The sequence below is a fragment of the Macaca nemestrina genome, chromosome 12, assembly GCF_043159975.1.
Source record: "Macaca nemestrina isolate mMacNem1 chromosome 12, mMacNem.hap1, whole genome shotgun sequence".
Lineage (NCBI taxonomy): Eukaryota > Metazoa > Chordata > Mammalia > Primates > Cercopithecidae > Macaca > Macaca nemestrina.
The window spans coordinates 83,046,193-83,066,164 of NC_092136.1; the positions used below are offsets into that span (position 1 = coordinate 83,046,193).

Here is a 19,972-nt window from a genome sequence, read left to right on the forward strand (position 1 = left end):
ATAAATTAAGGTTGGTAGAATATTGTTGCCCTGTTTATTATTATTATTATTGCTTCCTTCTATAATGCAGGCATGATTATAAGCATTGTTACTTCCACTAGGTAACTTCCAAGATATGCTACTGTGAAGATATCTTAACAAATTACTTTAGACAATGCTAGGTAAGAAAAAGTTCCACCCAGGAAAGATGTGTGTAAGTCTGTAAAGTATACATTTCTTATTTATGAACTGCTTAACACGCAAAGTTAGAAAGTTTAAATTCTGATGTTTGGACATTCATTGCCACTAAGGATAATATTATAAGTTATTCTGCGACTGACTCTAAATACAACATTTAATGGTGGGGTGGATATCTTTCATTCAAATCTAAAGCTAAGGAAGGGAAGTGGACCTTATTAGGCAGAAGTTTCCTGTGGTACTTGTGACAGTTACTGAATGAAAAACAAAGGTAGAGTTTTTCAAAAGCATATTTCAAGCCATACAATCTGTGTGTGGGACAGCCCGAGCCTTCCTGAAAACGAAGTACTCCAAGCTTCCTCAGGTTAATCAAGCCTACTAATGCAGGAATTACTCTTCCTCAGCTGGGCACTTAAACCCTGAGCCTGGAGATAGTACACATGTGGAGGACCTGCCAAAATGGACTATAAATCACATCACTTTGCCTTAAGTGCTTCAAACCAGCCGGACCAGTCTTCACCATTCTCTGTGAGATGAAAAATACAGGATCATAGTTCACATAGGGCTGCAGATGAAATTCTGCAGCAGTCAATTTGGTGAATTGATGAAGGCAGCAGTCAATTTAGTGGAGATTCTAGATATTAGATTCCAGTCTGGGCGAAGTTGAATTGGCAGTCTTTGTGCATCTTAATAATTGAATGTTTTACAGTGAATCTGAGTTGCCCATTTCTATACAGATTCATTTATTGCTAAACGAACATATTACCATTAAAATATATCTTCGTTTAAGAAGAGCGAGCATGATACTTTATACACAATAATGTCAGATCAGAAACCAAGTAACTTGTATCAGAAAAGTAAACCGCTTTATAGAACCAAAAATAAAACAAAACAAAACAAACTTTTTTTTTTTTTAAATTGTAGAAACAATTTGAGTTCACTAAGGAAAAACACAAGAGGTTTTTAAAGAAAAGATATTAGAACAAAATAGATATTACTACGCAGGGTTAATCATTGTATGTTGGTCATTTCCTTCTAGGTGTTTTTTTATGGTTTTTTTTTTGTTTTGTTTGTTTTTTTTTTTTTACAATGTTGAGGTCACACTACATCAAAAAAAATGTGCACTTTACTGTTTCATTTGCTGTAACTGCACGCATTTTCCTGTTAATACCTCTTTGTCAGAAGCATTTTAATGACTCCTTAAAATTTCACAGAATACATACATTGTAAATTACTTAAACATTTCCCATTGCTGAAAATTTATAATACAATATTTCAAATTTTAAGAACAGATACTTAAGCTATGATGTATATGATTGTGGGAGACCAGAATATGCCTCCCCAAAATACAAAGAATTACTGAACTAAAGATAATCAAGAGGAAGCAGATGTGGGAAAACTCTCTGCCCTCCATTTTCCTAAAAGCAGCACATAGATTTACAAGGAAAACGGTATCCTCCCCCCATCCCTGCTTTTCTACCAGGGAGAACAAAGGTTAACCACTGAATGCAACTTTGGACCCTCCTCAGCCTGGTGATGGTACCAGGAGAATCTACATTAACAAGCTTTACTAACTACCCTTTATCTGCCATTTATTTGCCTTCCTACAAATTGCTCACTGTGCCTGAAGACTCAAAGTCCTTTTCCTTCATCTTGTCATTTCTCTAAAAATTTGCTGTTTCTTGTTGAAGATGTTACATAAGCTGAAATTCAAAGCCACTTCTCTGAGAATTACTCATTCCCTGGTCGTCTCCCATGTGCATATGAAACCAGGGGTCTGTTCCAACTAAGAACCTATAGGGGTCATTCTTCCTTTCACAGCATGATTATTTTCAATAAGGGGGCCTTATTAGGTCCCAAATTTTAGATGATGAAACAGAAATTAGCAAGGGTCAAAAACATCTAAATAAAGCTCATTTTATATCTAGGCTAGTGGTTATAAGTGTATTCTCTGAGTTAGTATACGCATCGGCCTTAAGTCCTGGTTCTGCCACTTCCAAGTGGTCCTCTGCGTTATGTAATTTCCCTACCTCAGTTCTCTTTCTTTTTTCAAGTTCAGAGATACAAGTGCAGAATGTGAAGGTGTGTTACATAGGTATACATATGCCATGTTGTTTTGCTGTACCTAGCAACCCATCATCTAGGTTTTAAGCCCCTCATGCATTAGCTATTTGTCCTAATGCTCTCCCTCCCCTCTTCCCCCAACCCCTGACTGGCCCTGGTGTGTCTTGTTCCCCTTCCTGTGTCCCTGTGTTCTCGTTGTTCAGGTTCCACTTATGAGTGAGAACATGTGGTGTTTAATTTTAATTTGCTGAGGATGGTGGCTTCCAGCTTCATCCATGTCCCTGTAAAGGACATGATTTCATTCATTTTTTATGGGTGCATAATATTCCATGGTGTGTATGTACTATATTTTCTTTATCCAGTCTATCATCGATAGGCATTTGGGTTGGTCCCATGTCTTTGCTATTGGAAATAGTGATGCAGTAAACACATGTGTGCTTATGTCTTTACAGTAGAATAATTTACATTCCTTTGGGTATATACACAGTAATGGGATTGCTGGGTCAAATGGTATTTCTGGTTCTAGATCCTTGAGAAGTCACCACACTGTCTTCCACAATGGTTGAACTAATTGACATTCCTACCAACAGTGTAAAAGCATTCCTATTTCTCCACAGCCTTGCCAGCATCTATTGTTTCTTGACTTTTTGATAATTGCCATTCCGGCTGCCTGCCTCAGTTTTCTTATCTGTTAAATGGGAAGAAATGCTATACCACCAGAAAGGGTTATCATTAAATTAGTGCCTTTAAAGCACTTAGTACAGCATTTGCCACACAATAGTCATTTAAATAAATGTTAGCAACTTAGGAACAACTGTCAATGTTATTAGTGCTTTGTTATTATTTGGTATTATTCATAATCATTATTACTAATAATTTGATTTTGCTGAGCCATGGCTATATTGTCAGAAAAGACTGACTGAAATGTACTTACTGATTAATTTTGATCTAATTAGTATGTTAAAAACATGTTCATTTAAGGAGAAAGCCGTTTTGTGTTTTTGGATGTGATTCCAGAAAGCATGTATAGGAAGCTCTTTTAGGGGAAAAACTCAGTTGTGGGTTGGGGAAATAATTAAATTAATTATTTAATTAAAACATACAATCTCACGGTTGGTAGGGTGCTAAAGGGTAATTTTGGGTAACATTCTCCCCTTACTCCAGCCAGATGCCAGGCGACCTTCAACTATTTGTAAATGTCTCTCATGTTGGGGAGCTTAATACCTACCAAGGCAGCTATTATGCTTAGAAATTTAGTTTTATATGGAACCAAAATATGTCTTTGTATAACTTCAACATATTGATAATAAACTTACAGATAACCCTAAACAAGCTTTAACAGTGAATTTTCCATGCAGTGAAATGATGGGGATCACAACCTCTAATGGATTTATTTTGGAATTTAAAAGAAATTGGTGAGAGCCCAAAGAGAATAAAACCAAGAATTCATTACGAAGGCTTTGTGGGTATTTGAGAAGATTTATGTATTCATTATCATGTGTGCTTTCCTGCAAATTAAATAATCTAAAATAAAAGGAAAGCTTAATGATTTTTCTCAAGAAAAAATGTCTAAAGCTAGAATTCTAAAATGGCTCCTTTGAAGTTCAGATGGAAGCTCTTTCATAGTTTCATGCTCCAGCTGGGGAGAGGAAAGGGGGAAGGATGCATTGGGAAACATTTTCACTGAGGTAGAAAGCTCGTAGCTCACCTTCGGAGGACATCTACTTCTCCATAACTGAACCACTTTCTGCACAGTAGTGAACACTCAGAAGTATTTAGAAATTGACTCAATGGCTGGATGTGATGGCTCACGCCTGTAATCCTAGAACTTTTGGAGGCTGAGGCGGGCAGATCACTTGAGGTCAGGAGTTTGAGACAAGCCTGGCCAACATGGTGAAACCCTATCTCTACTAAAAATACAAAAATTACTGGGCATGGTGGCGGGTGCTTGTAATCTCAGCTACTCTGGAGGCTGAGGCAGGAAAATTGCTTGAACCTGGGAGGCAGAGGTTGCAGTGAGCTGAGATCATGCCACTGCACTCCAGCCTGGGCAATGGAGGAAGACTCCATCCCCCCACCCCCCCCCCCCCAAAAAAAAAGAAAGAAAGAAAAAAGAAATTGACTCAAATGGCAACTCGGGTAAACAAGGAGCTCTGTGAGTCACTAATAAAACCACTCACTAGAACTTAACAAAATCTCTCAATATTGTATCTCATATCAGGCATGTTTACCTATCATATCACTGAAAAAGCAGGGTTTCTTTGCATAAAGATTAACTAATGTATTTGGTATTTAATTTTCAGTTTCTAGACAGAAGCTGGCAAGTAGCTGGTGTTTAATAGTGCTCAGGTGGCTGCATGAGTGAAAATCCATCCCTGGGAGCCATAAGAAGAAATGCTTAATCCCTCTAATGTCTTGTTACTTCAGTAGCTGCTCAAATATTGGAGGACTGAGACTTACTCTTCTGGCTTCTTCCTCCTCTTTACAATCATCACTTCTCTCTAACTAGCCCAGGCTAACTATGCCCAGTTCTAGCCAATGACTTCAAATCCCTTCATCTAAGAAATTTCCAAATGTGCCTTTGCTCATTTGTTTCTCTGTTGTTGTTGCTTTAAATGGATTTAGGAGGATACATGTGCAGTTTGTTACATGGATATATTGTGAAGTGGAGAAGTCTGGGCTTTTAGTGTAACCATCACCCAATAGTGAATATTGTACCCATTAAGTAATTTCTCATCCCTCATCCCTCTCCCACCCTCCCAAGTCTCCAGTGTCTACTATTCCACTCTCTATGTCCACATGCACACATTATTTAGCTCCTGCTTATCAGTGAGAACATGTGGTAGTTGACTTTCTAAGTTATTTCACTTAACACAATGGCTTCCAGTTCCAACCATATTGTTGCAAAAGACATGATTTCATTTTTTATGGCTAAATAATATTCTATATTTATATCTATCTATAGACAGAGATATCTACATCTCTCTATATATATCACATTTTCTTTACCCAATCATTTGTTGCCAACATTATTCATAGAGGTCAAAGTGAACATATCTGGCATATCTGAGTAACATTCTTCAAAAGTATAAGTGAAATGTGAAATCAAATCAATTTATGATCACTAATTTCCCTCCCTCCCTCCTTCCTTCCCTCCCTCCCTCCTTCCCTCCCTCCCTCCCTCCCTCCCTCCCTCCCTCCCTCCCTCCCTTCCTTCCTTCCTTCCTTCCTTCCTTCCTTCCTTCCTTCCTTCCTTCCTTCCTTCCCTTTCTTGCTTTCTTTCAGATGGAGTCTTGCTCTGTCACCCAGGCTGGAGTGCAGCAGCACTATCTTGGCTCCCCGCAACCTCTGCCTCACAGGTTCAAGCGATTCTTGTTCCTCAGCCTCCCTAGTAGCTGGGATTACAGGCACAGGCTACAATGCCAGGCTATTTTTTATATTTTGGTAGAGATGGGGTTTCACCATGTTGGCTAGGCTTGTCTTGAACTCATGACCTCATGTGATCTTCCCGCCTTGGTCTCCCAAAGTGCCAGGATTACAGGCATGAGCCACTGTACCCAGCCCATAGTTTTCTTTAAAAAATAAAATAGAGGCCGGGCGCGGTGGCTCACGCCTGTAATCCCAGCACGTTGGGAGGCCAAGGTGGGCAGATCATGAGGTCAGGAGATCGAGACCATCCTGGCTAACATGGTGAAACCCCATCTCTACTAAAAATACAAAAAATTAGCTGGGTGTGGTGGTGGGTGCCTGTAGTCCCAGTTACTCGGGAGACTGAGGCAGGAGAATGACATGAACCCGGGAGGCGGAGTTTGCAGTGAACCAAGACACTGTACTCTAGCCTGGGCAACAGAGGGAGACTCCATCTCAAAAAAAAAAAAAAAACAAAACAAAAAAAAAAAATCCAGAAACTTCAGAGGATAACGCACACAGTAAGAGTATTGTTTCATAAAACATTTATGTCAGTTGTTTAATTATGTATGCCTACGTATCATTATATATACATTAATATTTTATACATATTTGTCATATACCACACACATACAAGGCACCCCTTAGGTATTAGCCTCTACTCACCTGTTTGTCTTGTCACCTTTGTGTAGGGCTCAAACTGCATTGACATAAGTGGTGGCTTTGTGTATGTGTGTTCTGTGTTTTAAAATAAATATAATTTTTTTTAATGTTTGATATTAATATTGGCCGATTAGAGAGGGTGAGGATGGAAGATGAGGGCATCAAAATCATGCCACATAAGTTTTTCTTTGGCTTTTTAAGGTAAATCACTTGTAATTTCATAGCTATGTATTTTAAAATGTAACCAGCACTGAGTGAATTGTTAAGGATTATTGATTTGGTATTTAAATTAGTGTTTTACTAGAATTGATTAGGGATTTGATTTGGTATTATACCAGGAAGGCTAAGTCACACAGCTTCTACTGCACAGGCAGAGAGGTAGAATTCTCCCAGTTTGGGGGCAAGATGCTTTTTAAAAAGCCACTGTATCCTCAGTGTTTTCTTTAATTTGTCATAGGTGTTAAATCCTACTATTCCTACGTTTAATTATAAATTTAATTTAGGTTTACCATTATCCCTTCTATTTGTTGTGAATAACTTTGTTAACTCTTAATGACACATAATTTGCACTCTGACTATATTTTGGCCTAATATTTTGTAATAATCAGGCTTTAAGACGTATGGACACTGAAAGATAAATCATCTGTATTCCTATTGCAAAAGCATATGCAAATATAATTCTTCTCACACCTACATTTTGCTTTTATAGTCACATTCTTTCTAACCAGTGGTTTTGCTTGCCACTGGAAACTGAGAGTGATTGGAATGAATGAGATATAAGATGGTTTACCCTTTCTTTTTTTTTTTTTTTTTTTTGAGACGGAGTCTCGCTCTGTCGCCCAGGCTGGAGTGCAGTGGCCGGATCTCAGCTCACTGCAAGCTCCGCCTCCCGGGTTCACGCCATTCTCCGGCCTCAGCCTCCCGAGTAGCTGGGACTACAGGCGCCCGCCACCTCGCCCGGCTAGTTTTTTGTATTTCTTAATAGAGACGGGGTTTCACCGTGTTAGCCAGGATGGTTTCGATCTCCTGACCTCGTGATCTGCCCGTCTCGGCCTCCCAAAGTGCTGGGATTACAGGCTTGAGCCACCGCGCCCGGCCGATGGTTTACCCTTTCTAAGTGAACTGCAGTCTGAAAAGTTTGAGATCTGTTTATTTAACAGATGAAAAGACAGGTCCAGGGAAATGAACTGACTAATCAAAATTAGCAATGGCACTTGGAAAATTCCAGTCTCCAGATTCACTCTCCACCACCAAATCATACTAACTCCAGCAACATCCAGAAAACAGGGCCTGACCCAGAGCAGAGGCCTCATAAATGTGTGCTTAGTTGCTTTAGTTGCGATTAGATTGCACGATATAAAATTACAGATCTGTTAGGTCAAAAACCGTCAAATATTGACATTTTTCATATAGTTCAACCTAAATCATTTTATTTTAATTACTCCTGCCTATGCCACTCTGAAGTTTTGCTTTTCACATGAGGAGCATGATAGTATATTTGTTAAGACTTGAGCCAAACCACCCAGGTTCAAGACCCAAGTCTTAAACTGATTGATCATGTGTCCCTGGGCAGATTAGATTACTTAGCTTCTCTGTCTCTCAGTGTCCTCATAGGAGAAAAGGTATTACACAAGTGTTTGCTTTTAATATTATTATTACTAGAACTCAACATACATACTAATTAGCCAGATGGCCTGACCAAGTTAGGGCAACTTTATGCACCTGTTCTGAAAGGCATTTTTTAGGTACAAAAAAAGAGAGAAAGATACAGAGATTTTGCAATGTCTTTTCTTGGCAAGATTGGCTATTTATTTGACAGACATTTGGCTTTATTGTTTACAATGGTTATCTCAAAGGTCCTATTTTTCTCTGCTGACAGCACTGGTTAATAAATAAAACAGAGGCCAAAACATCCTAGCAACAGAAATCAACTGTGTTTATGATTTGTTGTTCTGTTTTAATTTCATCTATTTTTGAAAATGTAGTTGCTCTCTAAAGTGCCTGTTTCTTCTCTAGAGTATATCCCTAAAGAAGAAGAAGAAGAAGGAAAAAAAAGCATCCAAACTTGAAGAACAGCTTTGATTAGCTCACAATGTACAGTGAAGACAATAATTTAAGGGTGAATCAGAGTGCAGCAAAGTGATTCCAATGAAACCTGATGCTGGCTAATTACTTATCTATAGATGGTAATGTTCAATTTACTGAGCATCTGTGCATGACAGAATTTGGGACACTGTGGGTGGTACAATTCCAAGATATCTACACAATCTGAAAAGCAAAATATTTCATCTACAAGCATCATTTTATTAGGTGAAATAAACTATATATACAAAATCTCATTTTGTAATTAAGCCATAAGCCACACTGTAGAGCCCCAAAAATGACATCTGTTTGGATAAAAGCAAATAAATCATACCATGGAAGCTGTGCCTCTTTGGAATGGGACTTAGAACAAAAGGGTTTAGAAGACAGATGCTACAGTGATGTTGGAAAATATTATTTACCTCCCAGATTTTAGGTGTGGAACTGGAATAAAGTTCCAGTTTTACAACTCTTTTATCAGACAAATTATTTTTAGAATTACTTTTTCACTACATTCTCACAATGTCCTACTGAAAACAAACATTCTCCAAAAGAAAGAGTGAGTGCAGGAGAAAAGCAATTAATCAAACAAAAAAAGATAAGAAAGTATGTTGAAAAATAAACTTTCATATTGATTGGTTCCATTTTTTAAAATTATGCTTTAATTAATGGCATAAATTTTCATGCTCTCTTGGAGCTATACTTTTTTCTCCTTTTCTCCTGAATCTAAAAGACATGTTTCTACTTAAAACATATCTCAAATATATTCAGTGGCAAGGCATATCAAAGTCCATGGTATTATAAATACAGATTGGAAAAGGATAGCAAATAGAACTATATGCTTGGTCCATAGCTAACTCTAGATAATTGTTAAATGAATGATTAAGAAACAATAAATAGACTGGGTGTGGTGGCTCATGCCTGTAATCCCAGCACTTTGGGAGGCTGAGGAGGGCAGATAATAAGGTCAGGAGATCAAGACCATCCTGGCTAACACGGTGAAACCCCATCTCTACTAAAAATAAAAAAATTAGTTAGGCGTGGTGGCAGCCACCTGTAGTCCCAGCTACTTGGGGGGCTAAGGCAGGACAATGGCATGAACCCAGGAGGTGGAGCTTGGAGTGAGCCGAGATTGCACCACTGCACTCCAGCCTGGGCAACAGAGCAAGACTCTGTCTCAAAAAAAAAAAAAAAAAAAAAAAAAGAAAAGAAAAGAAACAATAAACACATTAACAGTTAAACTTGTGATTAAGAATAAAAGATTCTTCCACTCAGCATCAGTACTGCTTTGATCTTGTCATTCCAAACCATATTTTGATCCATTCATTTAACATTCAATAATTTTATTGACTACTTTTTTCATATAAGGTATTGTTCTAGGTGATACAATAATTAATAAAGACACACAATGAGTGGAATTTATAGTCTAGTGGCAAATACCCTCATGGAATTTATAGTCTAGAGGCAAGAGTCAATGCTCATGGTTTCTGGTCACATGACATTTATGCAGTCTCAATTTAGAAGATGACTAGTCTTTAATATAGTATTTTTTCTTTTGGTCCCTTGTTGTGGGAAGTCAGGGACCCCAAACGGAAGGACTGGTTGGAACCACGGCAGAAGAACATAAATTGTGAAGATTTCATGGACATTCATCAGTTCCCAAAATTAATACTTTTATAATTTCTTATGCCTGTCTTTACTGTAATCTCTGAACATAAATTGTGAAGATTTCATAGACATTTATCACTTCCCTAATAACACTCTTATTATTTCTTATGCCTGTCTTTACTTTAATCTCTTAATCCTGTTATCTTCGTAAGCTGAGAATGTATATCACCTCAGGACCACTACTGTACAAATTGATTGTAAAACATGTGTGTTTGAACAATATGAAATCAGTGCACCTTGAAAAAGAACAGAATAACAGCGATTTTCAGGGAACAAGGGAAGATAAATAAGGTGTGACTGCCTGCGGGGTTGGGCAGAATAGAGTCATATTTTCTTCTTGCAGAGAGCCTATAAATGGACGTGCAAGTAAGAGAGATATCACTGAATTCTTTTCCCAGCAAGGAATACCCTGGGGAAGGAATACATTCCTCAGGGGGAGGTCTATAAATGGCCGCTCTGGGAGTGTCTGTCTTATGTGGTTGAGATAAGGACTGAGATACGCCCTGGTCTCCTGCAGTACTCTCAGGCTTACTAGGATTGGGAAATTCTAGCCCAGTAAATTTTCGTCAGACTGGTTCTCTGCTCTTAAACTGTGTTTTCTGTTAAGATATTTATCAAGACAATATGTACACAGCGGGACATAGACCCTCATCAGTAATTCTAATTTTGCCTTTGCCTTGTGATCTTTATTGCCCTTTGAAGCATGTGATCTTTGTGACCTATTCCCTGTTTGTACACTCCCTCCCCTTTTAAAGTCCTTAATAAAAACCTGCTGGTTTTGCGGCTCAGACGGGCATCACGGTCCTACTGATATGTGATGTCACCCCCAGAGGCACAGCTGTAAAATTCCTCTATTCATACTATTTCTCTTTATTTCTCAGTCTGGCCGACACTTAGGGAAAATAGAAAGAACCTATGTTGAAATATTGAGGGTTGGTTCCCCCAATAGTCCCTAGAATCAGAGTTTTCTGCTTGGCCATGCCACCATATCTGTCAGAGCATCAATTTTCTCATCTGTAAGGGTAGGACTGTCATGTCTGCTTTGGGTACATTGCAGAGTTGTAAAGAATGAGTAAACCAGTATATGAAAAGACTCTGGAAACACAGTAAGTATACATATATTACAAGTTGGCAGTAAATCACTGTGGTAAAGACCAAAGGCTCTGGATGCAGTTGGCCTGGATTTGAATCCCACTTTTTCCAGTTGCTAGTGTGACTGTCTTGGCCATGATACTTAAGCTGTCTATCCATCAGTTTCATGCAAAAAAGGGAATAATAATGGTACTGACCTATACTAATTGGCTTGTGCTGCCATAAAAAAATACCATAGACTGGGTGGCTTAAACAACAGTAATTGATTTTCCTCACAGTTTTGGAAGCTGGTGGAAGTCCAAGATCAGGGTAACAACATGGTTGGGTTCTGGTAAGGGCTCTCTTCCTGGCTTACACATGGCTGCCTTCTCACTGTGTCTTCACATGGCAGAAAGAGAAAGAGAACATGCTTTCTGGTGTTTTTTCTTATAAGGGCACTAATTCCATCCTGTGGACCCTACCATTATGACCTCATCTAAACATAATCTCCTAAAGACTCCAAATAGCATCACACTGATGGTTAGGGCTTCAACATATGAATTTACAGAGGACACAATTCAGTTTACAGCATGACTTCATAAGGTTGTTATGAGGATTATGTACATTAATCTGTACAAAATACTTTAAACAGTGACTGGTACTCAGTGAGTTCTCAATAACTATTTGCTATGATTATTTCTGTAGCCAAGTGAATAAAGAAGAAAACCATTTAATTTACAAAGAAGATTGTCTACTAATATTGTGTATAGAAAATTTCTAGAAACTAAATTCAGCATTCTTTAAGCTCTGGGTCTTTTATATAAGGGCATTCTCAAATATGTCAATAGAACTGATTAAGCAATGGGTCAAGGAAACTTGGAGAGGTCTTGCTCTTTTGTCTCCTAACTTCTCACAGTTCTCCTTTGAGGATTCATGCTGACTCATCCCTGGAAGCTTCTGCTCTCTCTCAAACATACTGAACCTCACACATATTTGTTCCACTTTTCTGTATTGGTGGTATAGACAGAAGAGAGTAGGAGAAAAGATTAGGCTAGTATCTCTACTCTCAATTCCTTAAACATGAAAGGCCAGGATCATTGACAGCAGGTCTAGTCTACACAAAAACTATGCTCAGAGAATCTTCTATTTAAAAGGGCCCTCTGGAGATCAACCTGCATTTGATATAATGGTGTCCTATGAAACAAGCCACTGTTTTCATACTTTCAATCACAGAATCTCACTATAGTACAGGACAGTTCTTTTTGGTTTTGAACAATTCTATAGACGAGAAAATTTTTCTTTACTTTAGGCTGAAATCTAATTCCCTGTAGTTTCTTCCTACTGATTCTAGTTATATCTTCTGTATCCTAGTGTTGAACACACAGTAGGTCTCTAAAAGGGTTAGTTGAACTGGTTCCTGAGGTTTTCTTCTGTACTTGCAATTTTCCTGTCTTCTCCGCTTATTCTTTTGGTGATGCTGCCTTACATAATCTTCTTTTCTTCTTCTTCTCTTTAATACCTGTGCCCCCTTTCTCTCCTCCCTCTCCTCTCAGATCCATATTCAGAGAGGAACCCCAGAGAGGAATAATTGAGAGATGAGAGGATGGCATTGGATAGCTTATGAAACAGGGTTAGTAGTGATGCCAATTCTCTTCCTCCTGATCCTTCTGTGAGAAAAGGAGGTTTAGAACAAGTTCAGTTTCCGAGGGTCTGTGTTTTCCAGGGGGAGTTAAACAACACAAATTATAAACAGCTGCGTTTTATGTCCAACCAGTCACCATTACAATGTTTACCCAAACCCACATCAGCAACTCCTCACTGTCCACAGTAATGCTGAAATTTACCAATTTAGGCTTCTGGAGATAATATGATGTACAGTACACAGCCAAGATTTTTTTTCTAGTTCTTATGAAACTAGAAAAAGAGTTCTTATGAAACTTGAAAAAGAGGGGCAGGCTTCTCTTTGGGGGCTGCTCCCCAAAGACACACACTAGTCACTAGCAAACCACTGGCATTATTGTCCAAATGAAATGTACCTGTCTAGCACACTCAGCTGAGCAGGATGTGATTTGATAAATACATTAGGCAGAAAAGCACTGAAATAATTTGAATTTAGTTCCAATTTCCTCTGCCTCAAAACAGCAGGAGATACAGTCAGACGAAGAAGCTGTGCTCTGTACAATAAGGGACAGAATTCGAAGTAACCAACTATCACTAAAGTTGTCATAATCTTCCTCATTTCTCTAAAATTTGCTCTCCTCAGAGATTCTCCATCCACCCAAATCCTAGGCATCATATCCTAATTACCAAGTGTTGTCAAGCCGACTTCCTACACACCTCTCATGTTCACCAGCTCTTCTCCCATCATAGCTGCATGATGATGGGTCCTTGTTGTCTCCCATCTGGACCATGAAAGTAACTGTCTTGCTTTATTTCTATCCATCTTCTACCATCAAGGTGAACTTTTAACACACAAATCCTGCTCAACATCTTTCAAGTGTTACCTGCTGTTGGTGACAGTGAAGTCCAAAGTGCTAGGGGATCAGTAGAGCTCAGTGAGTGTACATGACGATTCAAACGGTTCTATTTATATTATTTTATTATTTATATTATTGATTTCTTCTTGTATTCGTTCTTCTCTCTTTTGTTTAAGGATTGTAGGCATCTTGAGGAAAGAGACATTCACAAAGCTGAAGGGCTTTACTATGCCCCCATTTGAATTCTATGATTCAAATGATCTTAACTGGACCCACCATTGGTGGGTTAAGATAATTTGAATCACAGAATCTTTGCAGTATTTTGTAATAATCTGAAAAGTGACCATAAGAATCTTTTGTACTATGCAGAACTTCACTGGTGTCAAAGTACTTAAAAAGAGGTATTAATAATAAATTAAGCATTTTTATGTTTCATAAGCCTCTAAATTCTGCGAATCATTTCTATGGATAAATTGTTAACAGAAACATGTTACTTAGCAGATAATTAAAAAGAACATTAAGCATTCTCAAGACATATAAAGAAAAATATTCACTGGAGCCTTAAATAATATAATACTTTTGTGATATTAATCAGTAAGGAAAAAGAAAGATAACTCAATAGTAAAAATGACCAAGAGATGTGACCAGGCAATTCACAGTAGAAGATATTCAAATAGTTGAAAAATATATAAAAAAGAGTTCAGCCTCAACCTCATTATTCATCAGAGACATGCAAATTAAACCAAAATGAGATTTCCCAGAAGATAAAGTTGGCTTATTTTTCCCCATTCCTCCCTCTAATTACAGCTAAAAATCTTACATGTTATTTAGAAAACAAACATAGGAAGACTCTGAAAGGTAGACAGAAGGTAGCAGGCTGGCTAGGGACCTCAGGGTCCACCACAGTGTTGAGTTCCTTAGATTCTCATGGACTCATCACAGTGCAGCTGGAGAGGAGATGGTGAACATGAGAGGTATGTAGGAAGTAGGCTTGACCACACTTGGTAATTAGGATATGATGCCTGAGCATTTGGGTGGATGGAGAACCTCTGAGGAGAGCAAATTTTAGAGGAATGAGGAAGGTGATGACAAGTTTAGTGATAGCTGATGACAGAATTCTATCCCTTTTTGTACAGAGCCCAAAGAGAGCACAGAGCACATTGCAAAAGAAAAACTAATGTGGAAGTAAATTCACCTTCACATTGGAAAACTATTAAACAGTTGCTCCTAAAGCTAAACTAACACATAGCCTACATTCCAGCAATTATGCTCCCATATATACACCTTTGTTCCAAAGGACACGCACAAAAATACTCAGTGCAGCATTATTAATAATAGTTAAGTACAGAAACAGCCTAAATGTCAATTATCAGTAGAATGGATATGTGAATTGTGATATTTTATACACTGGAATACTATACAGCACTAAAAATGAATGAACTACATGTAAACCCAATGTCATGGATGATCTTCACAAGCATCAAGCTGAGTGTAAGAAACCAGAAACAAAAGATTATATACCATATGACTATATTTATTTAAAGTGCCAACTGTATAAAAACTAATCAAAGATATTAGGAGTTAGGATAGCAGTTACTCTTCAGAAGGAGGCATACAGTAATCCTTGGGAGAAGTATTGTTTTCTCTCCTCATCTGAGTGGTGATCACGCAGGTATCTTCACTATGTATTAGCATAATCTGTATACTTCTGATTTGTGCACTTTCCTGTCTGTATGCTATCAATACAAATTTTATGAAAGCAGTAAAAATAAATATATTTTCTCTGCCCCTCCTGGTACAAAGTGAAGATGATATATTAGCAATGAGTGAAAAAGTAACTGCTTTTTGAAAGCACTTGTACCATGGAGGGAGCACTGTGAAGAAAAGAGTTTGGAAAAATTTTCACTGCTGTATGCTTTTGCTGTGCCCCAAATGACTTGTGTTTTACCTCTCTGCACACTAACACACAAGGGGACAGAATTTTTGTCCTGCACAAAAATCCTCAACAAAATAACTAGCAAATTGAATCTAACAGAACATCAAAAAGTTAATTCACCATGATCAAGTATGCTTTTTCCTGGGATGCAAGGTTGGTTCAACACACACAAATCAATGTGATTCACCACATAAACAGAATCAAAAGCAAAAAATATATGATCATCTTAATAGATGCAGAAAAAGCTTTTGATGAAATTCAACTTCCCTTCATTGATAAAGACCCTCAACAGACTAGGCATTGAAGGAACACAACCTCAACATAATAAGAGCCATTTATGACAAACCCACAGCCAATATCTTACTAAATGTGCAAAATCTTGGACCATTCCACTTGAGAACCAGAACAAGACGAGGATGCCCACTCTCATCACTCCTATTCAACATAGTACTGGAAGTTCTAGCCAGGGCAATCAGGGAAGAGAAAGAAATAAAAGGCACCCAAATAGGAAAAGAAGAAATAAAACTATCTCTCTTTGCTGATAATATGATTCTATACTGAGAAAATCCTAGAGACTCTACCAAAAGGCTCCTAGTACTGATAAATGACTTTAGTAAAGTTTCAGGATACAAAATTAATATAAAAAAATCTGTAGCATTTCTATATACCAACAACATCATGGCTAAAAGTAATATCACAAACACAATCCCACATACAATAGCCACAAAGAAAATGGAATACCTAACAATACAGCTAATCAGGGAGGTGAAATATCTCTAGAAGGAAAACTATTTAACACCTCTGAAAGAAATTAAAGGCAACACAAATAAATGAAAAAATATTTCACACTCATGGATTGGAAGAATCAATATTATAAAAATGGCCATACTGACTGGGCCCAGAGATTACACGCCTGTAATCCCAGCACTTTGGGAGGCTGAGGCGGGTGGATCACGATGTCAGGAGATCGAGACCACCCTGGTTAACACAGTGAAATGCTGTCTCTACTAAAAAAAAAAAAAAAAAAAAAAAATTGCAAAAAATTAGCTGGGCATGGTGGCGGGAGCCTGTAGTCCCAGCCAGCTACTTGGGAGGCTGAGAACCTTTCCCTGACATTCTAGACAGACACACTGCCACTCTTCCCTCCAAACTCACACTGTACTTTGGATGCTCAACCAAAAGACTGAGAATGCTGTCTCCCAGAAGACTGGTGATTTCTTGGGCACAAGGAGTATGTGCATTTTTATCTCTGTATCTCAGTGCCTCCGACCAGCTAGAACACTAGAAACTTCACAAACATTTTCCGAATAAACAAATGGGTTTTAAATTTTAGGAAAATATTGTACTGTATAATGGAAATTTGCTAAGAGAGTAAATTTTACCAAACTTTTAACACACAGACACACACACACACACACACACACACACACAGAGAGACATAACTATGTTAGATGATGGCTATGTTAATTTGATTGACTGCAGTAATAATTTCATGATAATCATGTATATCAAAACATAATGTTGTGTACCTTAAATACATACAGTTATTTTAAAATGTTCAAAGAGAAAAATAAATAGTACTCTAAGGAAAAAACCTATGGAAAAATGACTTATTAGCAGGGGAAGTTAATTTTCCATAGTCACAGACTTCTAACATTTGTGTTAGCAGAAAGAATGCTGCCAAGAGTCAGGAGGCCTTGACTTTGCACTCAACTCTGCACCTTCTGGCTGTGTGATCTTTCACGGTCACTCTCTTTCTCTGGCTCTTTATTTCCTCTTTTGAAGGGGAATCCTCAACTCTGGATTCCTTCTAGTTTTAACAGTGTGTACTTACTTTCTGTATGATACTCCTGATGCTAATGAAGCAGTAGTATTTACTGGGCACATACTACATTTGGAACTTTCCCAAAATACCTTTCATCCTGGTCCATATTGTCATTTTTACAATAGAATTAGAATTCGAATTTTTCTATCTTGGGATTAAAGTTTCATCATTGTCTGGCCCTAATCTACCATTGGACCATAAAATTCAATTAAATTTAACATATATTTATGGCATTAGACACCCAGAAGTTAGAAGTAAAGGAAGACAGCTCTATTACTGCTTTAAAGTACCATATAGTCTAGAGAGAAAGACAAGACATGAACACAAATAAAGTAAAATATGACTTTGTGGGTTTCTGTAACCATCAACTTAATGTTAGTCAATAATTCTATCTTTGGCTGCATTAATAATGACTAAAAAGAAATGGATCTATCCAACCAAGACTAGGGTAATCTTCTTAGGTCAGATCATAGGTAGGTCCTACATTTGGCTATAAAATTCATGTTTTAAAAGCAAGCTTGACTGAGTGGAAGAGGTGGTTTTATTCATCTCTGCTAATGGGACCACCCTCCACAGTCTTCTAAACCGGTAACTTCTAGCACCCTTGTCTCTTCCCTTTTCCTGGCCCTTGCATCTAAGAGGTCCTGAAATCCTGTCAGTTTTACTGCAGAAATATCTCTTCAATCCATTGTCTTCCTTTTCCATGCCCTAAGCACCCTACTTTATATCTCTGTCTCTTTGTCTCTGTCTCTTCCGCTTACAATGTACATAACAGTGGGCAGGCTTTTTTTGTTTTTTGTTTTTTTTTAATGACAGGGTCTCACTTTGTCACCCAGGTTGGAGTATAGTGACACAAACACAGTTCACTACAATTTTGACTTCCTGGGTTCAAGGTATCCTCCCACCTCAGTCCCCCAAGTAGCTGAGACTACAGGTGCATGCCAACAGACTCAGCTAATTTTTGCATTTTCTGTAGACATGGGGTTTCACTATGTTGCCCAGGCTGGTCTTGAACTCCTGAGCTCGAGCAATCTGCCTGCCTCAGCCTCCCAATGTGCTGGGATTACAGGCATAAGTGACTGCTCCCAGCCATGGGCAGGCTATTTTATCTTCTCAGTGCTTCAGTTTTCTTATCTATAAATTGTAGACAAAAAATAGCATGTACCTCAGAGGGTTGCTATGGGGATTACATGAAGGAAAACAGGTAAAGTGCCTAGAAAACAATGAATGTTCAATAAAGGTTGGCTATATTTATTATGTACTGGGTATGTCAATGGGTCTTCCGCATCTATTCCTACTTCTTTCTATGGGATTTCCTGACTACAGATGCTGGAAAATGAAAAACTACATTTCCCAGACTCCTTTGCAGCTAGGTTTCACAATGCAAATTGGGTTTCCCAGTTAGATGCCCTAACTGGACATGAAAGCTGAAGTAAGAGAGAGGCCATCTTCCTGTTATCTTTCTACTGTCAACCAAGCTTATCCAGAATTGAATGTTGAGAGGCATTTCTGTGGTAGTGGAGAATATAACTGCTTGCTTTCTAATCCTTTTCCCCTTCTCTCTAGATTTCAAGTATTGCAGTGTGTTCTTGACTTTGATCCAGCAGCTGCCTCCTAATTCCCACTCCTTCAATTCTTCAGTAATACTACAAACACTTAATTCCCTGAATTAAATTTCTTTCTTCTGAAACTCATAGGATAGTTTCTATTTCTCATATGCATCTGATTAAATCATATGGTGACTTGTGGTCCTACACATAAGTACAGGGCAGAGATACAAACCAGTACTGTACCATAGGAATATAAATTATAAGGCATTGCTTTTTGGCAAATCTGTGAACTCATTTCCTATACTAAATATGAAAGTCAACATCATCACCCTTTGTTATTAAAAAAGGACCTACACTTACATATATACAATTTCCCTAACCACATACCAGAGAGTGATTTACAGTATGTTCTAGAAAACAGATGATTTAATCCTGACCCAGAGATCATCTGCTTTTAGAATTCTGGAAATGCTGAGCAGACTTTTAATCTTTGGATCTGTTACCACTTCAATTTCATAGCTGAAAATACTGACACAGAAAATGCCTCATGAATGTTTATGATTCACCTCCTCTGGGAGTCTGGGACACCTGTTTGGCACAAGGCTTTAGTATAAACAAGAGTTTCAGGAAATTTTGTATTCTACCTACACAGAAGCTAAAACTATGTTAAGTTAGCTGCCCAGACCTGCCCTGTAGTCATCAGATTTTGTTATGAAGTAAAATGATTAATTTCCAGAACCTTTTATATTGAGGGGAAAAATAATTCACGTTCCATACTTAGCAGTTTAATCCACGGTGGCTCCATGCCAGCTTTCTTCTTAGGATGCTGCAATACTCATACCTGTCATCAGCAATTAGTGAAAGCAACCAAAAATACGAATCTCAGTTCTCAAACTCTGGATACTGACACTCGTGATTGGTTCCCATGCATCATGATCAACTCATCTACTCGTCCTGAAGTTCTTTTTACAGGATTTAAACCCCTCATATATTCTCAGTATTTGTGATGCATTCTGTAGAATAAAAACCTGGCCAAATGCTGTGAAAACAA

The 19,972-nt window shown here is 38.1% G+C and overlaps 1 protein-coding gene across 37 annotated transcripts in view; it reads right to left on the minus strand.

Annotated features, from left to right (window-relative positions):
• Nucleotides 1-19,972, minus strand: part of LOC105468849 (discs large MAGUK scaffold protein 2) — a 2,241,192-nt gene that overhangs the window by 272,607 nt on the left and 1,948,613 nt on the right. The window contains exon 1 of one of the 37 annotated variants that reach the window (XM_071075921.1): nt 11,431-13,958. The exons of the other annotated variants lie outside the window; for them this stretch is intronic. The gene's annotated coding sequence lies outside the window, so the exon portion shown is untranslated. Of the gene's footprint in view, nt 1-11,430; nt 13,959-19,972 lie in introns of those variants that run through there. 37 annotated transcript variants of the gene reach the window in all.